The following is a 26,830-nucleotide window of genomic DNA, read 5'->3' as shown; positions in this document are numbered from 1 at the left end:
CATATATTAAAATCATGAATAAATTTGCAAGAGTTATTAAAACTAAAAAAATTCTGTTTTATAGATAGATAAAATGTAGATAGACATCTTAATAATAATTTGGCAGTTGAAACCAATTATGAATATAATTGTGTTCTGAATTGCCATTGAGGTAAATGTTTCAGTTCAGTTCATTCACTCAGTCATGTCCGACTCTTTGCAAACCCATGGACTGCAGCACGCCAAGCCTCCCTATCACCAACTCATGGAGTTTACTCAAACTCAAGTCCATCGAGCCAGGTATGCCACTCAATAATCTCATCCTCTGTCATCCCCTTCTCTTCCTGACCTCGATCTTTCCCAGCATCAAGGTCTTTTCAAATGAGTCAGTTCTTTGCATCAGGTGGCCAAAGTTTAGAGTTTCAGCTTCAACATCAGTCCTTCCAATGAATATTCAGGACTGATTTCCTTTAGAATAGACTGGTAGGAGCTCCTTGCAGTCCAAGAGACTCTCAAGAGTCTTCACCAACACTACAGTTCAAATGCATCAATTCTTCAATGCTCAGCTTTCTTTATAGTCCAATTCTCACATGCATACATGACTACAGGAAAAACCATATCCCTAACTAGACAGATCTTTGTTGGCAAAGTCATGTCTCTGCTTCTTAATATGCTGTCTAGGTTGATCACAACTTTTCTTCCAAGGAGAAAGTGTCTTTTAATTTCATGGCTGCAGTTACCATCTGCAGTGATTTTGGAGCCCCCAGAATAAAGCCTCTCACTGTTTCCACTGTTTCCCCATCTATTTGCCATGAAGTGATGGGACCAGATGCCATGATCTTCATTTTCTGAATGTTGAGCTTTAAGCCAACTTTTTCACTCTCCTCTTTCACTTTCATCAATAGGCTCTTTAGTTCTTCTTCACTTTCTGCCATAACAATGGTGTCATCTGCATATCTGAAATTATTGATATTTCTCCTGGCAATCTTGACTCCAGCTTGTGCTTCATCCAGCCCAGTGTTTCTCATGATGTACTCTGCATGTAAGTTAAATAAGCAGAATGACAATATATTGCCTTGATGAATTCCCTTCCCAATTTGAAACCAGCCTGTTGTTCTATGTCCAGTTCTGTTGCATCCTGACCTGCATACAGATTTCTCAAGAGGCAGGTGAAGTGGTCTAGTACTCCATCTCTTTCAGAATTTTCCACAGTTTATTGTGATCCACACAGTCAAAGGCTTTGGGGATAGTCAATAAAGCAGAAATAGATGGTTTTCAGGAACTCTCTTGCTTTATTATAATCTAGTGGATGTTGGTAATTTGATCTCTGGTTCCTCTGCCTTTTCTAAAACCAGCTTGAACATCTGAAAGTTCACAGTTCACATGACATTGAAACTTGGCTTGGAAAATTTTGAGCATTACTTTAGTTGGATGTGAGATGAGTGCAATTGTGTGGTAGCTTGAGGATTCTTTCGCATTGCCTTTCTTTGGGACTGGAATGAAAATTGACCTTTTCTGGTCCTGTGGCCACTCCTAAATTTTCCAGATTTGCTGGCATATTCAGTTTAGCACTTTCACAGCATCATCTTTCAGGATTTGAAATAGCTCAACTGGAATTCCATCACCTCCACTCGCTTTGTTTATAGTGATGCTTCCTAGGGCCCATTTGACTTCACATTCCGGATGTCTGGCTCTAGGTGAGTGATCACACCTTTGTGATTATCTGGGTCATAAAGATCTTTTTTGTGCAGTTCTCCTGTGTATTCTTGCCACCTCTTCTTAATATCTTCTACTTCTCTCAGATCCTTTTGACTACTTTATCTTTATGAAAAACAGAAAAGTGCTAGTCTATGCTCACACTACCAGAGATCACTCAACCTTAGCAATAATAGAAAAGTAGTTTCAATTTAATCATTCTTTTTAATCAAATAGGGTGGAAGATTCTTGTATATTATTGCTATTGGACTATTAACTGGATATCTTCACATGGTATAAAATAGGTGTCACAAATTGTGATTCAAATTCTTTTCCTTGTACTTACAACGGATTCAGTCTGTGGCCTACGGTTTAAGCATATGTGAGTTACTCATCTTTTGAACTGGTTGAATGCCTATTATATCTCTCTAGAAAATTATTTTTATTTTTATTTATAGTCAGTAACTGTTATAAATACTAAAACATTATCTTGAAAGGATGTATAAGTAAAAAACAAAGATTGATTTACCACCCACTAGTTAGATTTTTATTTCGGACATTATGCTTTTTAATTATTAATTCTGTCTATCAACTTATATGTTGGTAATACCATGATAAAGAAAAAGCACTCAAAAAGTGATTATAGTTAAATTTAAGCCTAAAATAATATTTATTTTAGAACTAGTAATGTGACAGTCTAGGTGTTCACTGGAAGGACTGAGGCTGAAGCTGAAACTCCAATACTTTGGCCACCTCATGTGAAGACTTGACTTATTGGAAAAGACCCTGATGCTGGGAGGGACTGGGGACAGGAGGAGAAGGAGATGACAGAGGATGAGATGACTGGATAGCATCACCTACTCGATGGACATGAGTTTAAGTGAACTCTGGGAGTTGGTGATGGACAGGGAGGCCTGACGTGCTGCGATTCATGGGGTCACAAAGGGTTGGACACGACTGAGTGACTGAACTGAACTGAACTGAATGTGACAGTCCATTTCTTTAATATCATTTTGCAATTCTTATTATATTTCAGAAAAAGGATAGTTTGAAAATCTAGTTAGTGAACTTTCTAAATCTATAGATTTTGGTTTCATGTATATGTAGCTCCTTTTCTGGCTGCTCCACCCTCCTACTTTTGTCTACCATAGTTTATTAAGAGTATGGGACGATGAACTAAAGATAGAGGGAAAAATTTGAGAAATATAAAATATGTTATTACATGGAAAAATAATTAGATTCTTATAGGGGTACATTTGGAGAAGACAATGGCAACCCACTCCAGTACTCTTGACTGGAAAATCCCATGGATGGAGGAGCCTGGTAGGCTGCAGTACATGGAGTCACTAGGAGTAAGAGACGAGTGAGCAATTTCTCTTTCACTTTTCACTTTCATGCATTGGAGAAGGAAATGGCAACCCACTCCAGTATTCTTGCCTGGAGAATCCCAGGGGAGTGGGAGCCTGGTGAGCTGCTATCTATGGGGTCGCCCAGTGTCTGACACAACTGAGGTGTCTTAGCAGCAGCAGCAGCAGGGGTACATTAACTTATTTCATTAAGACTTTATCCTGAGAGTCATCCTCAGAATATTGGTTCTCTGTGTCTTATATTCTTCATAAAAATGGTGATATAAATATTTTCTCACTGGGTAATTGTAAAGACTAGGTAATTCAAGAGAAGTTCAAAAATACTTCTTTATTATTTAATCTTTATTAGTCCTTCTTATTAAGACTTTTTTGTCACTCTGCTCTCAAATCTAATATCTTGGACATCAATATTTTGACTTCTGATACATAAGTCTCAGTGTGCTGCTGCTGCTAAGTCGCTTCAGTCGTGTCCGACTCTGTGCGACCCCATAGATGGCAGCCCACCAGGCTCCCCCATCCCTGGGATTCTCCAGGCAAGAACACTGGAGTGGGTTGCCATTTCTTTCTCCAATGCATGAAAGTGAAAAGTGAAAGTGAAGTCACTCAGTCGTGTCCGACTCTTAGTGACCCCATGGACTGCAGCCTACCAGGCTTCTCCGTCCATGGGATTTTCCAGGCAAGAGTACTGGAGTGGGGTGTCACTGCCTTCTCCAAAGTCTCAGTGTAGATAGAACAAGTATTTCCAAAGAAGCAACATACTGAATTCTTGTGACTTAGAGACTATCTTCCTGTATTTGCTGACAATATATGCAAGAAATAACTATGTACTAATTTTTTAAGAAGTAAACTTGTCAAAAAGACACAGTTCTGATATGGATGGGAAGAAACTGAAATATCCAGTAACATTTATAAACAAAGCTGAGTGAAGAGAGTTATAAGTCATCTTAAAATTAAGTTTGTTTAATAAACTGACTTTTGGAGTCATTGTTTTGTATGTCAAAAGCATTGAGTTTAGAATACAGCTTTTTGTTAATGGCTTTGTACATTTGTCTTCCTATACATAATTGACACTTTAATTTTTCTTTGGTGTCAAAAATAAATAATAAGTACTGTTAGACATTGGCTATATTATTATTAATAGTATTATCATTGTCATTAATATTATTACTATGGCTATTACTGAATGATGACTGTTATTACATGAGACTAATAACTTCAAAGATTTTGGAATAATGATTTAGGTAAATTTCTGGTTGGAAAAAGATGACTATCAAGTGGTGTGATTTTCTATGGGTAATAACATATACATACTGATATTAGGCTGGACTCTCCCCTCCCATTTTAACATATGCCTTTTAGCTTTTTGTGTTTTCTGTAATAATTTCCCACTGAAGATTATTCTTGATATACTTTTTATTATTTTTTTCTTTGTATTAAAATTATGTACCTTTTCCTTGTTCATTCTTTTAGATATGACCATAGATTCCCCATACCACATGTGGAACTATTCTTGTAAGCTCAAGTTTCTATTCAATTATATGACCATCTTATATATTCCTTGTCTATCCTGATACTTTGTAAATTGAAGCTTGTTTCTCCCTGATATATTTCTAACATCATTGTCAGCAACTTAATATACCCATCATTTCTTCATGAGTTAACTATAATGCTTGCCTAGGAAAATCCTCTCCAGTCCTTCCTGAAAAAAGCTGTCATTGCACAATATAATTTACACTTTTTATTCCTGTTTTGTCAGTTTTAATACTAATGATGATTGGAATATTTATTTGGTGCTTATCAGTTCTAATTGGAGAAGGCAACGGCAACCCACTCCAGTACTCTTGCCTGGAAAATCCCACGGATGGAGGAGCCTGGTAGGCTGCAGTCCATGGGGTCGCAAAGTCGGACACGACTGAGCGACTTCACTTTCACTTTTCACTTTCATGCATTGGAGAAGGAAATGGCAACCCGCTCCAGTGTTCTTGCCTGGAGAATCCCAGGGACGGGGGAGCCTGGTGGGCTGCCGTCTCTAGAGTCGCACAGAGTCGGACACGACTGAAGCGACTTAGCAGCAGTAGCAGCAGCAGCATCAGTTCTAATTGCTTTATGCATATTAGCACATATATGTTTACAATAAGTCCATGAAATGGGTGTTATTTTGTAGATAGGGTAACTGAGTCATAAAATGTCTAAGAAACTTGCCCATGGTGAAGAAGAAAAATTGGAAAAAAAAAACCCCAACCCTGAATTAATTCAATAAAAGTCTATAAGTACATAATTTCTGAAAGATTGACAAAAGTCTGAATTAGTCTTTTCATGTCATGAACTTACTATTACCACTCTGTATAGCATAGGTTTTGTCGTACTACTTTCACTATTTTGAAATATTATATCTTTCACTATCTCCCTGAGTTTTCTCAAACTCATGTCCATTGAGTCAGTGATGCTATCCAACCATCTCATTTTCTATCACCTCCTTCTTTTGCCCTCAATCTTTCCCAGCATCTGGGTCTTTTCCAATGAGTTGGCTCTCCACATCAGGTGGACAAAGTTTTGGAGCTTCAGCTTCAGCATCAGTCCTTATATGAATATTCAAGGTTAATTTCCATTAGAATTAATTGGTTTGATCTCCTTGCAGTCCAAGGGACTCTCAAGAGTCTTCTCCAGCACCATAGTGCAGAAGAATCAATTCTTTGGTGCTCAGCCTTCTTTATGGTCCAACTCTCACATCCATACATGACTATTGGAAAAACCATAGCTGTGACTGTATGGACCTTTGTTGGCAAAGTGATGTCTCTGCTTTTTGATACAGTGGCTTATCATAGCTTTTCTTCAAAGGAGCAGGTGTTTTTTAATTTCACGGTTGCAGTCACCATCCACAGTTATTTTGGAGCCCAACAAAGTAAAATCTGTCACTGTTTCCACTTTTTTTCCCATCTGTTTGCCATGAAGTGATGGGATCAGATGTCACAGTCTTCATTTCTTTTAATGTTGAGCTAGTTTTAAGCCAGCTTTTTCACTCTTCTCTTTCATGTTCAGGGTTTCCCTGGTGGTTCAGACAGTAAAGAATCTGCCTGCAATGCAGGAGATCTGGTTCAGTCTCTGGGTGGGGACGATCCCCGGGAGAAGGGAATGGCTACCCACTTCAATACGTACTTTAGAACAGTGCTTCTCAAATATATATATATATATAAAACATAGCCACTGTATATACATATGCTTGCCTTCTCTGACATATACATACACACACACATATATATAAAACATAGCCACTGTAGTGTCTACAGTCCTATTGCATCCTGAATTGTCCATATGGATTTGCCCTCTAAATTAACATGAGATGAGGGACGTCTTCTAAATGTGCACCAACCATGTAGAGAAGAGGAGGAATTAATCAACTAATGAATACATTGGGCTGGTCAAAAGGTTCATTCAGATTTTTCTATATGATGTTAACAAAAAAACCCAAACAAACTTTTTGGCCAAACCCAATATTAAGCAAGCAAGGGCCATAATGAGGGGAAAGAGGGCATGCTGTTCAGTTAAATGATTGTCTTTTATTGTAATCCTAACAAAGTAAATTTAATAATTTACTTCTGGTTGTAATATTGAGTTGACAACCTATAATTTATTCAGTCATTTGATTTAATTTCATTTTGATTCTATTAAGTGCTAGCCCCTGTTCTAGGTATTTAAGATAAAGAAAATAGTGTTCTGAAAGCAGCCTGTCAAAGGAGATGGACAAGTTAACATTTTTTTGATAAAATGCTATATGTTAAGATAGAAATTATTTTTTTTCAGATAGCATTGATATTAAATGAATTACAAAAGATGTGCTAATTTCTCTTTGAAAAGCGGGTGGTTTAATTTTGAAAAGAAACACTAATTTAAGTAAATTAATCTAGTTAAATGCTTATTTTGATATACTAAAATAGGCTGATTTCTTATTCAAGGTTTTTAAAAATCAAAATTTTAATTAAGCTATTTTGGCATAAATATGGATACAGAGTCAGTTTTAAGAAATCATACAGAGGGATTCCTTGTATTTCTTACCCAGTTTCTCTCAGTGATAACATATTATGAAACTATATTACCATAAAGTTACAACCAAGATGTTGACACTGATTTTGTCCACTTCCTGGACAATCTGTTATCATAAGGATACTTCCTGTTGCCCTTTTAAAGCCATATCCATTACTCCTCAGTTTCTCTGACTCTGACCTCTGGCAACCATTAATCTGCTTTCTATTTCTATAACTGTATAGTTTTAGGATGTTATGTAAATGGAATCATATAGTATGCGAACACTGAGGATTGACTTTTTTCGCTTTACATTATTCCCTAAAAATTTATTCAGTTTATTTTGTTTTTCAATAACACATTTGTATTGTAGAGAAGTATTCCATGGTAAAAAATGCACCTGCCAATGCAGGAGGCTGAAGAGACATGGGTTCAACCCCTCGGTTGGGAAAATGCCTTGGAGTAGGAAATGACAACCTGCTCCAGCATTCTTGCCTCGAAAATTTCATGGACAGAGAAGCTTGGTGAGCCATAGTCCATGGGGTTGCAAAGAGTCAGACATGACTGAACGACTAAGCACTGAGCATTCCATGATATGGATGCATACCATATCTTACCAGTGTGTTTAATCATTCACCTTTTGAAGGGTGAATGTGTTGTTTCTGGTTTGGGGACATTATGAATAAAGTTCCTGATCATTCCTACCTGCATTCACGTGCAGATTTTTGCATGAAAACATATTTTTATGTCTCTGCGTAATGTGTGAGATTGTGTTTTGCTGGATTATTCGGTAGTAGTATATTTAGTTTTACAAGAACTAAATATAAACTGTTTACATATAAAACAGTTTATAAACTAAACTGTTTCCAGAGTGGCCTTGCCATTTTATATTTCTACCAGCAGTATGTGAGTGATTTAATGTTTCCATATCCTTGTAACATTTGGAGCTGTTATTATTTTTTTTTATATTACCCATTTTGAAAGGAGTGAAATGATACCATGATTTTAATCTGCATTTCCTTAATAGCTAATGATGTGGACTATCTTTCCATGAACTTATTTGCTATCTGTATGTCTTCTTTTGTGAAATATTTATTCGTGTCTTTTGTCCATTGGATTTTTTTCTTTTTATGGTTGAGATTTCAGAGTTCTTTATGTATTCTTAATATGAGTCTTTTTCCATTAGTGCTTTGCCAATATTATTTTTAAAATTTTGTATTATTCAATGTACATATTATAAGTACTGCACATACAAAATAAATTAGAGTCTGAAGAGATATACACAAATATTAGGGCAATTCTATAAACCTTCTGATGGCAAGCTATAAGAAAACTTAAAAGAACTGGCAAACGAGTACTTTAAATATTCTCCCCAATAGCAGCTGTGTACAAAATCAGGAGGCAGGCTAGGATTTGGTGTTTCCATTTCATTTCCTCATACACTTCCCTTTTTCCCTAGCTTTACAGAAACTCTTAAAGAAAATCTTGATAAAAATTTTCATGCATAAGGCTGAGAAGTGCTAGTTGCAATATGTTAATAATCTCATTTTAGAACAGACTGTGGTTTAAACCAAAAGAATATTGGATAGAGGTAGGATTTTTTTTTTCATTCTTTCTAGGACAAGAGTATCATCTGATCCACCATAACTTAAGATTAATTATAATGAATATGAATCAGATACAACGACTTTGCTTCCATGACTTAGTTTTGGCATTGATCTTATTTTATATCTAACCATATCTATAATTATATCTAACCACACATTATATAATTTATTCTATATTAGATATAATTTATATATTAAATTATATTTAATTCATGTTATAATATATAAATAATATATATACTAAATATATTAGATATAATGTATATTATATATTATAATTTATATATTATTATTATTTATACAATATAAATTATATCTAACCACTTTATCCCATAATCTGTCATGTATATCAGTTATTTAACTATTTCTCTCTTATGATCTGATACTATGTTCTTTATCCTAATGATTTGTCTTGTGATTATAAAGCCTGGTCCTTTAATAAGGCTAATTAAACTTCTCCTGTTATTAGGTATGAAGTGACATGTTTGAAAGTGTGTTCATGTGTATGTGTCCATGCATGCAGCACACCTATGAGTGAATTCCATATTCAGGGGGATTTTGGAATTAATTTACCTCCCTCTACCCTCAGATATGCAGATGACACCACCCTTATGGTAGAAAGTGAAGAGGAACTAAAAAGCCTCTTGATGAAAGTGAAAAAGGAGAGTGAAAAAGTTGGCTTAAAGCTCAACATTCAGAAAACGAAGATCATGGCATCTGGTCCCATCACTTCATGGCAAATAGATGGGGAAATAGTGGAAACCGTGTCAGACTTTATTTTTTTGGGCTCCAAAATCACTGCAGATGGTGATTGCAGCCATGAAATTAAAAGATGCTTACTCCTTGGAAGAAAAGTTTTGACCAACCTAGATAGCTTATTGAAAAGCAGAGACATTACTTTGCCAACAAAGGTCCGTCTAGTCACTGGTTTTTCCAGCAGTCATGAATGGATGTGAGAGTTGGACTTTGAGGAAAGCTGAGCTCTGAAGAATTGATGCTTTTGAACTGTGGTGTTGGAGAAAACTCTTGAGAGTCCCTTGGGCTGCAAGGAGATCCAACCAGTCCATTCTGAAGGAGATGAACCCTGGGATTTCTTTGGAGGGAATGATCCTGAAGCTGAAACTCCACTACTTTTGGCCACCTCATGCGAAGAGTTGACTCATTGGAAAAGACTCTGATGCTGGGAGCGATTGGGGGCAGGAGGAGAAGGCGATGACAGAGGATGAGATGGCTGGATGGCATCACTGACTCGATGGGCATGAATCTGAGTGAACTCCAGGAGATGGTGATGGACAGGGAGGCCTGGTGTGCTGCGACTCATGGGGCCACAAAGAGTCGGACACGACTGAGACTGAACTGAACTGAACTGATAATGGCACTGGTCATCTTGGATTTATGACCTCTAAGTGGACCAGTTTATTTGCGTATATACATGCCATATATTCTAAGACAGCTGACCCATGGACTAAGATTTGGTTGATTGTTTTTATACTGTGGGCCACATATGCAATAAAAAAAAAAAAACATGCAGTAGATTGGCAACACATTGCTCAAAGTTTGGGTTATGTAATTAAATATATATATATAGTGTCACTAATGGTTTGCTATTGGATCTGTGCCAAGCTTGGTCCTATTTTTTTTTTAAGCTTGTCTCATCAACATTTTAAAAATTATGGAGAATAGGGTCTGTTTGGAAAAGTGAATTACAGTTGTTTCAAAAAGAAAAAAATATGTAAATAAATAAAATAAAATGAGCTCTACAAAAAACTGAAAAGTCAGGATTTACATTATTAGTAGAAGGTGACTGAATGGACATGAATGCATTAAAAAGATTGTTTGAGCAAAGCAGGTAAGGTGGTTGGCAATAAATTGATGAAAATAGAGAGTGACATTGATGCAAATAGGAATGAGGAGAAAATGAAAATTAATGTTGACTGTTGTTTAGTCTCTAAGCCGTGTCTGACTCTAGTGACCCCATGGGCTGTAGCATGCCAGGCTCTTTTGTCCATGCATTTTCCAGGCAAGAATTCTGGAGTGGGTTACTGTGTCCTTCTCTGGGGATCTTCCTGACCCAGTGTTCAAACCCAAGTCTTTTGCATTGGCAGGTAGATTCTTTATCACTGAGGCACCAAAGAAGCCCTAATATTGACTAAGCAAATATTACTTACATGTTGCTTTCATATACAGCATTTTTATAAATATTACAATTATTCTATAGATTAACAAGTGCAATTTTTTACTATAGAAATAAAGAAATAGAAAAGTTATGCATACCACATAGCTACTGAAAGAGAAAACGTGACTTAACCACAGGTCTCAGTAACAATAAACATGTCAGTCAGTCAGTTCAGTTGCTCAGTCATGTTCAACTCTCTGCGACCCGATGAATCATAGCACACCAGGCCTCCCTGTGTATCACCATCTCCCAGAGTTCACTCAAACTCACGTCCATCGAGTCGGTGATGTCATCCAGCCATCTCATCCTCGGTCGTCCCCTTCTCCTCCTACCCGAATCCCTCCCAGCATCAGAGTCTTTCCAATGAGTCAACTCTTTGCATGAAGTGGCCAAAGTATTGGAGTTTCAGCTTTAGCATCATTCCTTCTAAAGAACACCCAGGACTGATCTCCTTTAGGATGGACTGGTTGGATCTCCTTGCAGTCCAAGGGACTCTCTAGAGTCTTTTCCAACACCACAGTTCAAAAGCATCAATTCTTCGGTGCTCAGCTTTCTTCACAGTCCAACTCTTACATCCATACATGACCACTGGAAAAACCATAGCCTTGACTAGACGGACCTTTGTTGGCAAAGTAATGTTTTTGCTTTTGAATATGCTATGTAGGTTGGTCATAATTTTCCTCTAAGGAGTAAGCGTCTTTTAATTTCATGGCTGCAGTCACCATCTGCAGTGATTTTGGACCCCCCAAAAATAAAGTCTGACACTGGTTCCACTGTTTCCCCATCTATTTCCCATGAAGTGATGGGACCAGATGCCATGATCTTCGTTTTCTGAATGTTGAGCTTTAAGCCAACTTTTTCGCTCTTGTCTTTCACTTTCATCAAGAAGCTTTTGAGTTCCTCTTCACTTTCTGCCATAGGAATGGTATCATCTGCATATCTGAGTTTATTGATATTTCTCCCAGGAATCTTGATTCCAGCTTGTGCTTCTTCCAGCCCAGCGTTTCTCATGATGTACTCTGCATATAAGTTAAATAAACAGGGTGACAATATACAGCCTTGACACACTCCTTTTCCTATTTGGAACCAGTCTGCTGTTCCATGTCCATTTCTAACTGTTGCTTCCTCACCTGAATGTAGTTTTCTCAAGAGGCAGGTCATGTGGTCTGGTATTCCCATCTCTTTCAGATTTTTCCACAGTTTATTGTGATCCACACAGTCAAAAGCTTAAACATGTACTGGAAATTAAAGTGGGAAAAAAGTTGTAAATGAGCAAATAAAGTGACTCAGTGGCTAAAGTGTCCAGAAAATCAAAAGCTTTTATCAGAGTAGGTGGAATTGGAGGTTTCAGAACAGGAACCATAATTATTTAAGAATCTCATTAATAACTTTGAGGAATCTGTCAGAAAAAAGTTAAAGACATTTAAAAAAGGTATTTATTGGGAGGATTATTCTTACTTTAAAAGGTAAGGCTTACTCAAATAGTTAATATTTATTGGAAGTGTTTTATGTTTTAACATCATTTGGATTAGATTTATAAAGAACACCTTTCACTAGAAATTACATTTGGAGAAAGTTTGAACTGGAGAGCAGGGTCACAAGTTAGGAGGTATCAGAAATTATGCAGTGATAAGAAAATTCACTGGCCTATTCTCTAGGTGTTTTGTTTTTGTACTATTTATGGTGTATGTGATGCTCAGTCTATAAACCAGAGATCTCTTTGAGGCCTAGGATTTTATTTATTTTTATCACCTAAAGGCATATGTGCCAGAGAGTAAATATCAGTGTATTTATTTATTTATTACTCTACATAGCCATTCACTCTTTCTTCTGAAAATCATAGTGCGGATTACCTGCAAGTGTTAACGTATTTCTCCCAAGTGTTTCTGATCGATTTGACTCTTAATCTTGAGGATATATAGGAGAAAGGATGGGTACACAGGCTTGGATAATCAGGATATAACTACAATAAATGGCTTATAATCAGAGCCAATGGGATGCATCAGAATGTTACTGTGACTTCGGAGAAAAATCGTTTCACTTTTTTTCTCTCTAGCGTTAAAACAGAATGAAAGTAGAAAGCATTAAGCTGTTGATGCTACCTTTTACCTTGAAGAGAGTTGTGTAAAAGTGGAGTTCTACAGGGAGAAAAGGAGTTAGCGTATATAGAAAAAAAAACTCCTGTAACCTTAGAGGTCTTACATCTGATTATGGTTAAAGTCTGCCCTTGAAATTTTCAGAGACTGAGTTGGATTTTCTGCCATGAGAGTCCTAACTGATATGAAGACAGGCAGTATGTTTTTACTGAGTGCATGTTGAATCAATGAAAGAAAAATTTACAATGGGAACAGGATAGCTATATCCTTAAATACAAAGTTCTAGGGCAGGAATATTTAATCTAGTGTACATTGATCTGCATGATGGTCTACAACATGACCCTAATCAATTACAGACAAAATTTTAAGAAGGAATACTTATTTGCATTTTTTCTGTGGTGAGGGAAAAACGATTTTATCCCAGTCTCAAAGAAGTCTATGACCTGTAACTTTGAAAAGAAAACTAAATGCAGAAAGCATAAATTTAGAATAGATCAGTGCTTGCTTCTTATCTATAGCTACAGGATTGTTTCAGAGAAATTTTCAAAAATTATAAATTTGAATGGTAGGAGGTATATTAAATATCACGCTACCCCTTCCCCGCCATTTTAGGAATTCCCTGATAGTTCAGTTGGTAAAGAATCTTCCTGCAATGCAGGAGACCCCAGTTTGATTTCTGGGGCAGGAAGATCGGCCAGAAAAGGGATAGGCTACCCAATTGGGTATTCTTTGGCTTCCCTTGTGACTCAGCTGGTAAAGAATCCACCTGCAATGTGGGAGACCTGGATTCCATCCCTGGGTTGGGAAGATTCTCTGGAGAAGGGAAAGACTACCCATTCCAGTATTCTGGCCTGGAGAATTCCATGGACTTTATAGACCTTTGGGTTGCAAAGAATCAGACATGACTGAGTAACTTTCACTTTCTCCCCCATTTTAACCTGAATTCAAAATAAGTTATCTTTGTTTTGAGATATAATATATTCAGACTTAATTCATTTCAGATCATTACTAAATCAATTACCCCCTTAATTTAAGATAGCACTGCCATTGTAGTGACATATTTACAACCAACTTTTGACAGAGACATACAAACGTTTTGAAATAGCAACACATTCAGTACAGTTCAGTAGCTCAGGTGTGTCGAACTCTTTGTGACCCCATCAACTGCAGCATAGCAGGCTTCCCTGTCCAACACAAACTCCCGGAGCTTGCTCAAATTCAGGTCCATCAAGTTGGTGATGCCACCTAACCATCTCATCCTCTGTTGTCCGTTTCTCCTCCTGCCTTCAATCTTTCCCAGCATCAGGGTCTTCTCCAATGAGGTGGCTCTTCAAATCAGGTGGGCACAGTTTTGGAGATTCAGTTTCAGCATCAGTCTTCAGGACTGGTTTCCTTTAGAACTGACTGGTTTGACCTCCTTGCAGTCCATGGGATTTTCAAGCGTCGTCTCCAACACCACAGTTCAAAAAGTTCAATTATTCCATGCTTAGCTTTTCTTTATGGTCCAACTTTCACATCCATATATGACTACTGGAAAAACCATAGCTTTGACTAGATGGACATTTGTAAGCGAAGTAATGTCTCTTCTTTTTAATATACTGTCTAGGTTGGTCATAGTTTTTTTTCCGAGGAGCAAGCATTTTTAAATTTCATGGCTGAAGTCACCATGTGCAATGTTTTTGGAACCCGAGAAAATAAAGTCCATCACTGTTTCCATTGTTTCCGCGTCTATTTGCATCATGAAGTGATGGCATTGAATGCTGTGATCTTAGTTTTTTGAATGTTGAGTTTTAAGCCAACTCTCTTCTTTCACTTTCATCAAAAGGCTCTTTAGTTCCTCTTCACTTTCTTCCACAAGGGTGATGTCATCTGTGTATCTGAGGTTATTGACATTTCTTCTACCAATCTTGATTCCAGCTTGGTATTTCACATGGTGTACCATGTATATGTTAAATAGCAGGGTGACAATACACAACCTTGATGTACTCCTTTCCTAATTTGGAGCCAGTCTGTTGTTCCATGTCCAATTCTAACTGTTGTTTCTTGACCTACATACAGATTTCTCAGGAGTCAGGTGAAGTGAAGTGAATTCGCTCAGTCGTGTCCGACTCTTTGAGACCCCATGGACTGTAGCCCAACGGGCTCCTCCCTCCATGGGATTCTCCAGGCAAGAGTACTGGAGTGGGTTGTCGTTTCCTTCTCCAGGGGATCTTCCCGACCCAGGGATTGAATCCGGGTCTCCTGCATTCCAGGCAGACACTTTAAGGTGGTCTGAAATTCTCATCTCTTGAAGAATTTTCCACAGTTTGTTGTGATCCACACAGTCAAAGGCTTTGCATAGTCAATAAAGCAGATATTTTACTGGAATTTTCTTGCTATTTCTGTGACCCAACAGATGTTGGAAATTTGATCTCTGGTTCCTCTCATCTCATCTGTGATCTCATCACACTACGATGGTGTGATCACTCCCCTAGAGGCCAGACATCCTGGAATGCAATGTCAAGTGGGCCTTAGGAAGCATCACTACAAACAAAGTTAATGGAAGTGATGGGATTCCTGCTGAGCTATTTCAAATCCTAAAATATAGTGCTGTGAAAGTGCTGTACTTGATATTCCAGCAAATTTGGAACTCAGCATTGGCCACCGAACTGAAAATGTCAATTTTCATTCCAGTCCCAAAGAAAGGCAATGCTGAAGAATGTTCCAACTACCACATTATTGCACTCATCTTACATGCTAGCAAAGTAATGCTCAAAATTCTCCATGTAAGGCTTCAATAGTTCATGACCTAGAACTTCCAGATGTTCAAGCTGCATTTATAAAATTGGAAGAAATAGCAGCAAATTTGATATCAAATGCAGAAGTTTGATATATGGTAATTTTTGAGAAAAAATTGAAGTTTGCTTTAAAATTATTTTGTAAAGGTGTAAAATATAGTTTTTATATTTATTGTGACTCATTTTCTACCTCAATAGTTTATGTCCTAACAGTTTCCATATTACAAATATGCCAGTTATTCATCTTAAATTTTTATTTTTGTGGGACTTATTTGGATAGAATTTTATTCCTGCTTAAGTGATTAACTTTATGATTTTGTATAATGCAGAGAGCTGTTGGAATGCTCACATTAGGATTTTTTTCTTCACTTTTATTCACAGTATCTATTTTCACCACAATACAAAGGATTTTTGACCAAATAATCCGGTCTTATATATAACACTTGAGAAATGCAATTGAAGAGAGAAAATGGAAGTAACTCTAGCAACCAGTTTGTCATTCAGTTCAGAACAAGTTGTCTCACAAATTCTGCTGAAACCCAAATAACAAATCATTAAGCAATTGCTTTTTGTTGAAATATAGTTTTTCATAGTAAACTTTTTTTTAGAAGATATAGCTGTACCGGTTACCTGGTAGTTTTAATGCAATCAAAGAGGCAATAAGAGGCAGCTATCCAAGGCTGATTATATAGTGTGAGTAGTTTATAGTATAGGTGTACTTTCTTGTTTTCCTCATATATAATAGTTCACAAATTACTTAGGCTGGATGGAGCTAATAAATGAAAATGACCAGGAAACCTTTATAATTTATTGATTAAAACTTGACTGTTGGGAGAATGGCATTGAAACATGTGTAATATCAAGTAAGAAATGAATTGCCAGTCTAGGTTCAATGCAGGATACAGGATGCTTGGGGCTGGTGCGCTGGGATGACCCAGAGAGTTGGAATGGAGAGGGAGGTGGGAGGGGGTTCAGGATTGGGAACTCATGTACACCCGTGGCAGATTCATGTTGATGTATGGAAAAACCAATACAGTATTGTAAAGTAAAATAAAGTAAAAAAAAAACAAAAAAACCAAAAAAACTTGACTGTTGGAATGGACCCTTTCCAAAAGCATGGTGTTAGATTTTAGGGGGCCATGCAAAACAAATAAAGAAATTCATACTTATATTGGAGGAGAATGGACAAAAATCTCAATAGTAATTAGTCAAAGAGCATTACATAGGTATACTTGGCTTTTGGAAAATATGGGACTGGCCGTGAATTTGTAAGCATGAAATCTCCCACAGTGCCCTTGATAAGCTGAGGCAATGAATTCTTCACAAGTTAATATGATTCAAAGTAATTTCCTGAAAATACATCCTTAAATCACAAGTGTATGCACAGGAAGAATGTTATTCATTTACTGAATTCTCCCTCTCAGGAGTTTAGGCTAGACTAACATAGAACTGGTTAGCTGGTTAGAAATGGAATATGAGGCAGAGAAAGAGGGAAATGTCGTGGGCATCTGAGTTGTGCTAAGATTACTAGAATAGGGATCCAAATTTAGGTTGCTACCAAGGTCAGTGAAATAACTCAGGTGTTAGAGCTGAGATTCCACTTTCCCAATTACATTCCAGCTTCCACAGACACTATTAGTTTTGGGTTTTCATGAGATTTAAACTTCTATTTAAGGAATAGGCAATGTACCACTGATTTAGTAGGTATTCTGATTGTCTTCATCACTTGAAGTTAATTGAACACAAGTAACATTCATGAGGACATTCTACCACCTTTTGTATTGTAGGAACGAAACAATGGTGTAGCTCTTCAGTTAAAGCACTACACTTTATTCAGGTTCAGAACTTGGTATATGGTGCTCCACACATGTTTATTAAGTTAATGTGGGAAGCAGTTATGTGCAGAATATGATATTGAACAAAAGAAATAGAAAAAATGAAGAGGAGAAGGCATAAAAATTTTGTTTTTACAGTATTAAATGGAATAAAATGTCAGGTCAAGTTTGGATAACAAACTGATATTAAGGATTTGTTTTAACAAGCCTTTGTAGATCTGTGGTTGCATTAAATAATAAAATAAGAATCCAGTTTGAAAGAAAACATTGTTTAGAACTTCCTTAAGAATTGTACCTTGAGGGTCCTAGAATTAAGGAAAAAGACGGCAAAGTTCATATTTTACCTCTCCTTCCATAGATGTGCTTTCCCTTCAGTTGCTTTATCGGTAGGCTGGGAGAAATATCAATAACCTCAGATATGCAGATGACACCACCCTTATGGCAGAAAGTGAAGAGGAACTAAAGAGCTTCTTGGTGAATGTGAAAGAAGAGAGTGAAAACGTGGCTTAAAGCTCAACATTCAGAAAACTAAGATCACGGCATCTAGTCCCATCACATCATGGGAAATAGATGGGGAAACAGTGGAAACAGTGTCAGACTTTATTTTTTTGGGCTCCAAAATCACTGCAAATGGTGACTGCAGTCATAAAATTAAAAGACGCTTCCTACTTGGAAGAAAGGTTATGACCAAGCTAGATAGCATATTCAAAAGCAAAGACATTACTTTGTCAAACAAACGTCCGTCTAGTCAAGGCTATGGTTTTACCAGTAGCCATGTATGGATGTGAGCGTTGGACTGTGAAGCAAGCTGAGCATCGAAGATTTGATGCTTGTGAAGTGTGGTGTTGGAGAAGACTCTTGAGAGTCCTTTGGACTGCAAGGAGTTCCAATCAATCCATTCTAAAGGAGATCAAAGGCCTTGCATTCCTATACACGAATAATGAGAAAGTAGAAAAAGAAATTAAGGAAACAATTCCATTCACCATTGCAACGAAAAGAATAAAATACTTAGGAATATATCTACCTAAAGAAACTAAAGACCTATATATAGAAAACTATAAAACACTGATGAAAGAAATCAAAAGGACACTAATAGATGGAGAAATATACCATGTTCATGGATTGGAAGAATCAATATAGTGAAAATGAGGATACTACCCAAAGCAATTTACAAATTCAATGCAATCCCTATCAAGCTACCAGCAACATTTTTCACAGAACTAGAACAAATAATTTCAAGATTTGTATGGAAACACAAAAAACCTCGAATAGCCAAAGCAATCTTGAGAAAGAAGAATGGAACTGGAGGAATCAACTTGCCTGACTTCAGGCTCTACTACAAAGCCACAGTCATCAAGACAGTATGGTACTGGCACAAAGACAGACATATAGATCAATGGAACAAAATAGAAAGCCCAGAGATAAATCCACACACATATGGACACCTTATCTTTGACAAAGGAGGCAAAAATATACAATGGAGTAAAGACAATCTCTTTAACAAGTGGTGCTGGGAAAACTGGTCAACCACTTGTAAAAGAATGAAACTAGATCACTTTCTAACACCGCACACAAAAATAAACTCAAAATGGATTAAAGATCTAAATGTAAGACCAGAAACTATAAAACCCCTAGAGGAGAACATAGGCAAAACACTCTCAGACATAAATCACAGCAGGATCCTCTATGATCCACCTCCCAGAATTCTGGAAATAAAAGCAAAAATAAACAAATGGGATCTAATTAAAATTAAAAGCTTCTGCACAACAAAGGAAAATATAAGCAAGGTGAAAAGACAGCCTTCTGAATGGGAGAAAATCATAGCAAATGAAGCAACTGACAAGCAACTAGTCTCAAAAATATACCAGCAACTTATGCAGCTCAATTCCAGAAAAATAAATGACCCAATCAAAAAATGGGCCAAAGAACTAAATAGACATTTCTCCAAAGAAGACATACGGATGGCTAACAAACACATGAAAAGATGCTCAACATCACTCATTATTAGAGAAATGCAAATCAAAACCACAATGAGGTACCACTTCACACCAGTCAGAATGGCTGCGATCCAAAAATCTGCAAGCAATAAATGCTGGAGAGGATGCGGAGAAAAGGGAACCCTCCTACACTGTTGGTGGGAATGCAAACTAGTACAGCCACTATGGAGAACAGTGTGGAGATTCCTTAAAAAATTGCAAATAGAACTACCTTATGACCCAGCAATCCCACTGCTGGGCATACACACCGAGGAAACCAGAATTGAAAGAGACACATGTACCCCAATGTTCATCGCAGCACTGTTTATAATAGCTAGGACATGGAAACAACCTAGATGTCCATCAGCAGATGAATGGATAAGAAAGCTGTGGTACATATACACAATGGAGTATTACTCAGCCGTTAAAAAGAATTCATTTGAATCAGTTCTGATGAGATGGATGAAACTGGAGCCGATTATACAGAGTGAAGTAAGCCAGAAAGAAAAACACCAATGCAGTATACTAACACATATATATGGAATTTAGGAAGATGGCAATGACGACCCTGTATGCAAGACAGGAAAAAAGACACAGATGTGTATAACAGACTTTTGGACTCAGAGGGAGAGGGAGAGGGTGGGATGATTTGGGAGAATGGCATTCTAACATGTATACTACCATGTAAGAATTGAATCTCCAGTCTATGTCTGACGCAGGGTGCAGCATGCTTGGGGCTGGTGCATGGGGATGACCCAGAGAGATGTTGTGGGGAGGGAGGTGGGAGGGGGGTTCATGTTTGGGAACGCATGTAAGAATTAAAGATTTTAAAAAATATAAAATAAAATAAAGACTGTTAAAAAAATAAATAAATAAAGGAGATCAGCCCTGAGTGTTCTTTGGAAGGAATTATGCTAAAGTTGAAACTCCAGTACTTTGGCCACCTCATGCGAAGAGTTGACTCATTGGAAAAGACTCTGATGCTGGGAAGGATTGGGGGCAGAAGGAGAAAGGAATGACAGAGGATGAGATGGCTGGTTGGCATCACCGATTTGATGAACATGAGTCTGAGTGAACTCCGGGAGTTGGTGATGGACAGGGAGGCTTGGTGTGCTGCGATTCATGGGGTCGCAAAGAGTTGGACACGACTGAGAGACTAAACAGAACTGAGCTGAACTGAGTGAATAATAAAAGATACATGTAAAGAACCTGTTATGGTGCCTGTGAGTACTCCATTCAATTCATGAGTGTAACTTATTTTAACAAATAAAATATTATGCGATCTTTGACTTTTGAAATTATTAAATATGGAGACTGTTCAGAAAGTTTGGGGAAAAAGCCATACTTTTATTTTAGGTTAAAGGGATTAATATTCAGAAAGTGAAGTCACTCAGTCGTGTCCGACTCTTTGCTCTCCATGGATAGTAGCTTGCACCAAGCTCTTCTGTCCATGGGATTTTCAAGGCAAGAGTACTGGAGTGGGTTGCCATTTCCTTCTCCAGGGAATCTTCTCAACCCAGGGATTGAACCCAAGTCTCTCACATTGTAGATAGATGCTTTACCATCTGAGCCACCAGGGAAGTCCAAATACTCTTAATATGTCACATACATAAAGAAAATATTTATTCTTGAATTCTGAGTATCGTTTTAATCCAAAAATCTATCTCTTGCAATCAAATCTGGATATGCACTGCACTTTAAAAGCTATTTATTTTTCATGAGTATTTTTGGTAAAATATAATTAGTTTAAAGATTTACTGAGAATGGCCTTGCCCATCAGAACAAGACCCAGTTTTCCCCTCAGTCAGTCTCTCCTATCAGGAAGCTTCCATAAGCCTCTTATTCTTCTCCATCAGCAGGCAGACAGACAGAAAACCACAACTGCAGAAAACTAACCAATCTGATCACATGGACCACAGCCTTATCTAACTCAGTGAACTATGAGCCATTTTGTGTAGGGCCACTCAAAAAGGATGGGTCATGGTGGAGAGTTCTGGCAAAACATGCTCCACAGAAGAAGGAAATGGCAAACCACTTCAGTATTCTTGCCTTGGGAACCCAACAAACAGTATGAAAAGGCAAAAAGATAGGACACTGAAAGATGAACTCTCCAGATCAGTAGGTGCCCAATATGCTACTGGAGATCAGTGGAGAAATAACTCTAGAAAGAATGAAGAGATGTAGCCAAAGCAAAACCAAAACCCAGTTGTGGATGTGACTGGTGATGGAAACAAGGTCCTATGTTGTAAAGAGCAATATTGAATAGGGACCTGGATTGTTAGGTAAATGAATCAAGGCAAATTGGAAGTGGTCAAACAGGAGATGGCAAGAGTGAACATTTTAGGAATCAGTGAACTAAAATGGATTGGCATGGGTGCCTTTAACTCAGATGACCATTAATTCTACAATTTTGGGCAAAAATCCCCTAGAAGAAATGGAGTAGCCAGCACAGTCAACAAAAGAGTCCAAACTGCAGTGGTTGCAGTCTCAAAAACAACAGAATGATCTCTTCATTTCCAAGGCAAACCATTCAATATCACAGTAATCCAAATCTATGTCCTGACCAGCAATGCTGAACAAGTTGAAGTTGAACAGTTCTATGAAGACCTACAAAACCTTCTAGAACTAACACCCAAAGAAGATATCCTTTTCATTATAGTAGACTGGAATGCAAAAGGAGGAAGTCAAGAAATACCTGGAGTAACAGGAAAATATGGCCTTTGCAGTACAAAATGAAGCAGGGCAAAGGCTAATAGAGTTTTGTCAAGAGAACGCACTGGTCAGAGCAAACACCATCTTCCAACAACACAAGAGAAGACTCTACACATGGACATCACCAGATAGTCAATATCAAAATCAGATTGATTATATTCTTTGCAGTCAAAGAAGAAGCTCTATATAATCAGCAAAAATGAGACCAGACGCTGACTGTGGCTCAGCTCATGAACTCCTTATTGCCAAATTCAGACTTAAATTGAAGAAAGTAGAGAAAACCACTAGACCATTCACGTATGTCCTAAATCAAATCCCTTACGATTATACAGTGGAAGTGAAAAATAGATTCAAGGGATTAGATCTGGTGGACAGAGAGTGCTCAGCATTCTTTGGCATTGCCTTTCTTTGGGATTGGAATGAAAACTGATCTTTTCCAGTCCTGTAGCCATTGCTGAGCTTTCTAAATTTGCTGGCATATCGAGTGTAGCACTTTCACAGCATCATCTTTTAAGATTTGAAGTAACTCAACTGGAATTCCATCACCTCCACTAGATTTATTTGTAGTGATGTTTCCTAAGGCCCACTTGACTTTGCATTCCAGGATGTCTGGCTCTAGGTGAGTGATCACACCACAGTGGTTATCTAGGTTGTGAAGATCTTTTTTTTGCATAGTTCTTCTGTGTATTCTTGGCACCACTTTTTAATGTCTTCTGCTTCTGTTGGGTCCATACCATTTCTGTTCTTTACTGAAGCCATCTTTGCATAAACTATTCCCTTGGTATCTCTAATTTTCTTGAAGAGATCTCTAGTCTTTCCCATTCTATTGTTTTCCTCTATTTCTTTGCATTGATCACTGAGGAAGGCCTTCTTATCTCTCCTTGCTATTCTTTGGAACTATGCATTCAAATGCGTATATCTTATTTTAATTTTATGGCTACAGTCACCATCTGCTGAGCACCGAAGAATTGACGCTTTTGAACTGTTGTGTTGTTAAAGACTCTTCAGAGTCCCTTGGGCTGAAAGGAGTTCCAACCAGTCCATCCTAAAGGAAATCATATTGAATATTCATTGGAGAAATTCACTGAAAATCAGTCTTGAATATTCATTGGAAGGACTGATGCTGAAGGTGAAACTCCGAAACTTTGGCCACCTGATGGGAAAAACTGACTCATTTGAAAAGACCCTGATGCTGAGAAAGATTGATGGTGGGAGGAGAAGGGGACAACAAAGGATGAGATAGTTCGATGGCATCCGCGATTCAATATACATGAGTTTGAGTAAACTCTGGAACTGGTGAGGGACAGGGAGGCCTGGCATGCTGCAGTCCATGGGGTCGCAGAGTCAGACAAGACTGAGCAACTGAACTGAACTGAATTTTTGGTAATATTAAACAATCTTTTTTTCTCCCACCCCCAACACTGGTATTTTAAACTACCAATAAGATTGTTAGGATTTGTTCTGTGAGTAGGGTGAGAATTAATCTTCAGCCAAAAAAATGATATTCCTAGAATCTTAATTATTATTATTTATTTTTCTTTTTATTTGAGACTTCAGGTATAAAAATCTGTTTTGGAATTAATTCTTCTCTATGTATTTGGTTTATAATTGTTATATGTATGTAAATTACTTGCCATTAACATCCATTATTTTATTTCCTTTAATTTGTGAAACTATATTAAATATTCCTCTTTATTGAATGCATAGATCATAGACTCAGATAGTGCAAATGACCTCTAAGTTTAAAAGTGAATTGCATGGCTTCAAGCCACTATTACATCCTTTACCTCTTTAATCTTTGAAAATAATTGTTATAGTATATACATAATAAATAAATCATTTATCCTTTATTTCATATAATGGATTAGAAACATGTGACTGGCCTTTTATCCAGGTTATTAAAATTATTGCATAACTTCTAGGTATGAAACTCAGGTTTCAAGTCAACATCTCAAAATCTAATTGTCTTCCAAACAGACTATGAAAGTGTTGAAAAGGGGGAAAGTTCTGAAATACATAGAGAACTGTACACATACTGTTACCTTGGTATAAGTGAGATATGGTATTGAATTCTGATTTAAGATGAGAGTTTGAGAATACTTTTTGTTTGTAACCTCATCCCAGCCTGCCTCTAATTTCCTGTTGAAATAATTTAAATTATATTTAAATTAGATCAAAGATTTCTGGAAAGCAACAAAGAATGCCAAATATTGGGGAGATTATATTTCTATTTTGATTTTAGAGTTGATTAATCTGTTTCTCAGTTTCTTCCTTTGGAAACTCGTAACAGTGGCACCTACTTTCTTAAATAAGTTATGAGGATTGAATTAGTCAGTGCATATGAAGCATTTAGAAGAGCTTTTGTCACATAGCAAGGGCTATAAAAGTGCAAACTATTATTTTTATCATTAGATTCTAGCGGAAATAACATATAATTATACAAATTTATAGAATAAATTGAGATAAGCTTATTAGTTTGACATATTGTGCATAATTGCAGAAGAGAATGGCAAACCACTTCAATATTCTTGCCTCAAGAACCCCATGAACAGTGTGAAAAGGCAAAAAGATACGACATTGAGAGATGAGCCCGCCAGGTTGGTAGATGTCCATACGTTGCTTTGGAAGATCAAAGATAGAGCTCCAGAAAGAATGAAGATTTCTGGAGACTCTTGAGAGTCCCTTGGACAGCAAGGGGATTAAACTAGTCAATCCTAAAGGAAATCAACCCTGAATATACATTGGAAAGACTGATGCTGAATCTCCAATACTTTGGTCATCTGATACGAAGAGCTGACTCATTGGAAAATTCCCTGATGCTGGGAAAGATTGAGAGCAAGAGGAGAAGGAGACAACAAGGGATGAGATGGTTGGATGGCATGATTCAATGCACATGAGTTTGAACAAACTTAGGGAGATAGTGAAAGACAGGGAAACCTAATGTGCTGAAGTCCATGGGGTCGCATGAGTCAGACATGCATCAGCGACTGAACAATAAATGGAAACATCCATTTATTTTTAACATATTGTTTCTAAGGGAGAAGTCATAGCTGCTCTTTTAAAAACTAAACACTTAGGTGATAAAGAGTGGTTTACAACTATACTTATTTGGAAAGCTCAGAAACCTAGATTCCAGGTACCATGTACATTTTGTGCAATCATTTGCATGAGCCATCTGGATTCTCGCATCTGTATTCCAGATTTGTGATTTACAGCCTTAGAATCATTTTTAAAAAGCTCTAAACCTTCATTTTTTCAGTAAAGTAAATTTATTTTAGGGCGTTATGTTCTGCAATACAATTATATATCCTCATTTTCAGATTTTTTCCCTGAGTGAATAAATGCTTTCTTTTTATGACATAATTATTTTTTATGATTGACTTTTGTTCTATACCTCCTCAGAAATATTAAGAATTATAGTGAATGTTTCATAATTCATATTTGAATACTCAATAATAGATAAGCTCTTTTTAAAATGATCTCTGTACTAACTTGGCTCCTGGAAATTGATGCCTTTTTTTCAAATCCCTCAATTTGAACATTTCCATATGTTCAGGAAACATGAGTTTTTCTTGAAATGGTGGCAGTAGGACAGTGGGATTCCTATCCTAATCAAAGTGAGTAGAAGAAAAGCATTATTAAAGAAAGGAACCAGAAATATCAAGAAGAGCCATGTTCATAGTTTTAAGTAGGACATCAAGTCTCCATTATGAGATGAAGATAAACCTGAGATAATGAACAATAAGAGCAGTTAATGAAAATAAGAAGGTAGATAAAAATAGATAAAAGAAAGGTTCCAAAGAGAGTAGTTTGGTTTTAAAACTGAATTTCAGATATGTAGCAAAATGAGTGTTGAAATGATAGAATATGAGATACCATAAAGAATAAGGGTATTTTTTAAATCCATGCATTCTTACTTTGCTCTTGCATATCATGAGTTATTCAAAACCATCAGTTCTTCGGTGCCCATCCTTTATGGTCCAAATCTCACATCCGTACATGACAACTGGAAGAACCATAGTTTTGACTATACAGCTATCTGTATTCAGGGTAAGAAGCAATGATTAGAACCGGACATGGAACAATGCACTGGTTCAAAATTGGGAAAGAAGTACATCAAGGCTGTACATCAAGGTATTGTCACCCTGCTATTTAACTTACATGCAGAGTACATTATGTGAAATGCCCCCTGGATGAAGCACAAACTGGAAGCAAGATTTCTGGCAGAAATATCAGTAACCTCAGAACACAGATGACAACACTTTTATGGCAGAAAGTGAAGAGGAACTAAAGAGCCTCTTGATAAAAGTGAAAGAGGAGAGTGAAAATGTTGACTTAAAACTCAGCAGTCAAAACACTAAGATCATAGCATCTGGTGCCATCACTTCATGGCAAATAGATGGGGAAACAGTGGAAACAGTGAGACACTTTATTTTGGGGGCTCCAAAATCACTGCAGATGGTGATTGCAGCCATGAAATTAAAAGATGCTTACTCCTTGGAATAAAAGCTGTGACCAACCTAGACAGCATATTAAAAAGAAGAGACATTACTTTGCCAGCAAAGGTCTGTCTAGTCAAAGCTATGGTTT

The sequence above is a fragment of the Capra hircus genome, chromosome 2, assembly GCF_001704415.2.
Source record: "Capra hircus breed San Clemente chromosome 2, ASM170441v1, whole genome shotgun sequence".
Classification (NCBI taxonomy): Eukaryota; Metazoa; Chordata; class Mammalia; order Artiodactyla; family Bovidae; genus Capra; species Capra hircus.
The sequence above is the reverse complement of the archived record's forward strand: the minus strand, read 5'-3'. Positions refer to the sequence as shown.